This window comes from Acyrthosiphon pisum, chromosome X (assembly GCF_005508785.2).
Source record: "Acyrthosiphon pisum isolate AL4f chromosome X, pea_aphid_22Mar2018_4r6ur, whole genome shotgun sequence".
NCBI lineage: Eukaryota > Metazoa > Arthropoda > Insecta > Hemiptera > Aphididae > Acyrthosiphon > Acyrthosiphon pisum.
The window spans coordinates 78,726,785-78,731,204 of record NC_042493.1 but is presented as its reverse complement, the minus strand read 5'-3'; positions in this window follow the sequence as shown (position 1 = coordinate 78,731,204).

The following is a 4,420-nucleotide window of genomic DNA, read 5'->3' as shown; positions in this document are numbered from 1 at the left end:
CATTTAATGTCAATGCAAAACGTGGTATTACATATCATCATGTTAAAGTCAAAACGTATTATTGCCCATGTTATTAGTATTGAAGCATACTTGATATCATTGCAAAACGTGGTATTGGCAATATTGCATTTTTCTTCAAAACGTGGTATTGCAGGAAATAATGCGTTTTGTATCAACAGAAATAGGAACAACTTTAAAATGTGATATTGCCATTACCTTTTCAAAACCTGCAATACCACGTTTTGGTCTGACACGAAATTTTTAAAGCATTAAAAACAATGTTTACAATTTAGGTAGATTTATTTTGACACTGTCAATCGTTTAGTTTTTATTTTTTACATATAAATAAACTTATTCTGAATGTTTATAGTCGTCAGAAAATGTATTACCGTTTTCCTTGATTTGTGAACACTTTGGTTTTTGGCAATACCACCTTTTGCATTTCCACCCTTCAATTATAGTATAATAATTAATAACTATATACTTATTGCTTACTAACTTAAAGTCACAAAATAAATAAATATGCATAACTTTAGTCACATCAGTGGCAAGGCATAAGTCTATAGATCGGAGAGACGTTGAAAAAAAATTATATGACATAATGACAATATTATTGATACTCATATATTTTAGACAATATCCCACAAGAAATAAACAAACCGTCACCTAAAAATCAACCGCGACAACGAGTTTGCACTGTTCGATGACGCGGCACCACGCGAAGGGCGACGATTACTGAACATTTATGACCAACTATAATTTTTTATTAATATTTTCAAATTTATAAATTTATATATTAAATCACAGTTTTTTTACGGATTCGCAATTCATTGCAATGTAGTGGCGCATCTGAATTAGTTATGAGGGGGGAGGGGGTTGATACGGAGAATTCATTCTCCACGCCAATACCGCATTGTTCAAATACGTGAATGTAAAATTCATTTTTTGTTATATTCGTTTTATAATTTTACTACAGGTACCAATAATTTTTATTATAATATGAAATTAGTCAATATTATGTGGTCTCCAGGTGTTCGTGTTATATTATTTCCCTAACAATCGTTTTCGGTCATCTAGATGTCAACATAAATAACTAAATAAGGTAATACTAGTTAATATAGACCTAGTTAATATTGTCCAATGGCCATTTGAGCATCTACGACGGTTCGTCAGACATTTACACGCTATACTTATTTACTGATATTTATTACTCACATTGCAGAAAATTTTTATAATCAGTTTCGCCATCGTCTAAATTTGATTGGATCGTTGTGGCTGTGCTCGGTAATACAACTATTTCGGCGTCGGGGACGTGGCCGCCGACTCAGACGTCCGCGACAGCAGCAAAACACTCGTTGGAAAGTAAGTTAATCGGAATTTTGTTTTTCCTATTTTCGAAAGATTGCGTTCATATACTCTTTATAACTATAAAGTACATATCAATACAGTCGAACTTTGTTAACGTTTTCAACTTGAAATCGTCAATACCTCGAACTTTTTCCCGGTCTTAGGATTTTTCTATATTATAATTATTATGGACAACTCGAATTCATGAATAACTACTCGAACTTTTTGACCGGTCCCTTTATCTTCGAGTGAAGCAGGTCCGACTGATTTTCCAATAAATTTATCAGATTGTCATCGTGTTTGCGTTTTTTAAAGTAAGTTTCGTACACCAAATCGACGATTACTAGCCCAACTTGCGGTTACTATTTTAACACTGGATGACATGTTTTCTCACTATAATTGGGTTACAATCGTAGTGCGTATACTCAATAAGGAACATTTTTTCTGCGAGCCAACCATCAGTGACGACTCCACCGTGTTCCATTTCAAAGTAAGTATACTTTGAAAACAACATAAGCGTCGAATTCTGGTACCTATTAAATACGACCCAATAATTAGAACGCGGCTATCGAAGCTAGTATTTCGCTCGTGCTATTTCCTAATCAGAGCGTGTGCGGATACAATAGTTTGACATTTATATTAGTTTTACAGCATTTACGACTTTAATATGAAATATGAATATTTGGTCGTATTACTGCAAAAAATTACCTATAGTTTAACATTTTTCGAGGTGATATTATAATTTTGAACAAATTGACTGTAACTTGTCCAACCCGTAGGTGCCTACACGTTTAATCTTTTTTTTACCACACATAATATGATATTATTGTCATATTTTTGTAGTTCATATAAATCCAATATTATGTAAATTATTATGTAATAACGCGTTATTATACGTTCTAGACATGATAACAAATCAACATAATATTACCAGACAACCTTCGGCCAGCAAAAGTCTACATTTACCGTGCAAAATTCGTCGAGCGGCCAACGAAAGCTAACGTCTGACCGACAAAAATATACACGAGCGGCCGTCTATGATTGTCGATGCATGTTTAAAAGACTACGGTCGATGAGCGAAAGTCCTCGCGTTCCCTTCGGTTGTCGGTTCGTATCCAGCTGCCAAAGTTGACGACATCAGAACCTCTGCAAAATTCGTCGCTGAAAAAGCTATCGGTGAACCACGAAAGTAGACAGGTCGTGTTTAGCACAAGTCAAACAGAGGTTCGAAAAAAATCTACACCACGTCTGACTATACCACGCAGACGGCCCAGATAGACGCGATAATTGTCTTCCTGAAACCTTTGACGGTTGGACATGGGTTGACAACCGAGGGGCACGTGAGAACATTTGTTCATCGACGTAGTCTTTTTGAATACACACGTGGACATTCGAAGGTCGGGTATAGATTTTTGCCGGCCAGACATCAGCTTTTGATGGCCCCTCGACGAAATTTTCATGGAAAACGTGGATTTTTGTGTAGATTTTCAAAATAAATCAACGGCCGCAACCACATATAATACTTAGACGTTACTAAGTATACCGTGAAGATTGTTTTTGTAATCGAGAAAACTTTTGACGATTTGACGTCTTCTGTTACTCTAATATTTATACTTTATAGTATAGGTACAAGTCGAAATGCTTTCGTAATAATTTTATTTTTGGTGCTGATTTTCAATATGTTTTACCTATATAATATAATTATCACGTTTGTTATTAATTTGTTATATTTTGAATAATAAATGTGTTATTCAAATTAACAAGATATTAAATTAATTTAAATAATATAAAATAAAATCCTGAATAAATCAATAATATTATAATAACAGTTAATAAATAATTCAAATATATTAATTTAAATAATACTTCCAAATATACATTTTAAATTCAGTTTTATTTGCATATACCTATAAAACAGTAAAACGAGAGTATTATGTTATTAAGTAATACCAGCTTTTATAATTAATAATATGCATTCTTATAAACTCCATTTCTAGTAGATTTATCAACATTTAATAAACTAGGTACGAACTAGTCCACATATTAAGTGAACGATTAGTCTCATCTCTAATTAAAAAAAAACATATTGCATACGAGTCTGCAATCAAGAAGTACCACATTTTATGTCTTTGCTGTCCTTGCTATCATATGTAGCTTTATTTTTTAATTTTATAGTGATATTATACCTACATTCAAATATTATTCTTATTAGTAGTATAATAATTAACATAATATTAATATTTAATATTTATCCATGTAATAAAATAAAATATTTCCTATTTTTTACTTTTTGTTCATTTTTTGTTAATATTTTTATTTTGTTTTTATATATTTGCCTTTTGTATTTTGTTCTATCATATTGTTTGGCGTTTTCTTATGTAACTTTTTATTATTTTGTTCAAATTAATTATAAAAATGTTGTATTGTACTATTGGGCTCCAGCCCGTTCATAAATAAATATAGGTGATTTGTCATTTAAGTTATTCGTTTTCGAAATTTCGAATTAGACCAACGAGAATGGCAAAATGTTGACGTCATAACTCAAATTACTTTTAATGTAGTTTAGATAAAGAGGTACGCTGAAAAAATATATATCATAATTCACAACTGAAACTGAATACTAAATAGAAGCATGTCGTAAGTCGTCATATGCACCAGAATTGCTTGGTCGTCATAAACACGTATTATGTAACGAGAAAAACTTAAATTTATCTTATATATAATTTATTATATCGTAATAATATGTAAGTTCCTTTATACAAATAAAAAATTGGACAGGTATAGCTGGCTTATTTATCTTTAATCGTATGTGAAATGATAAATATATTTATATATTGTTGCATTGTTATGCATTAAACAGTAATAATTTTATTACTCAAATAAAAAAAAAAATATATATCGACAAATATACAGACAGGCGAATAACGATGGTGATAGCCGATACTTAGGTATGCCCTGTACATCTGGCTACTGCGAATAGAAACATAAAAATTGAAAGTAATAATAATATTATTATATTATTATTTAAAAGAAAATATAAAATTGTTTTAAAAAAAGTGCAAAAAATTTTTTC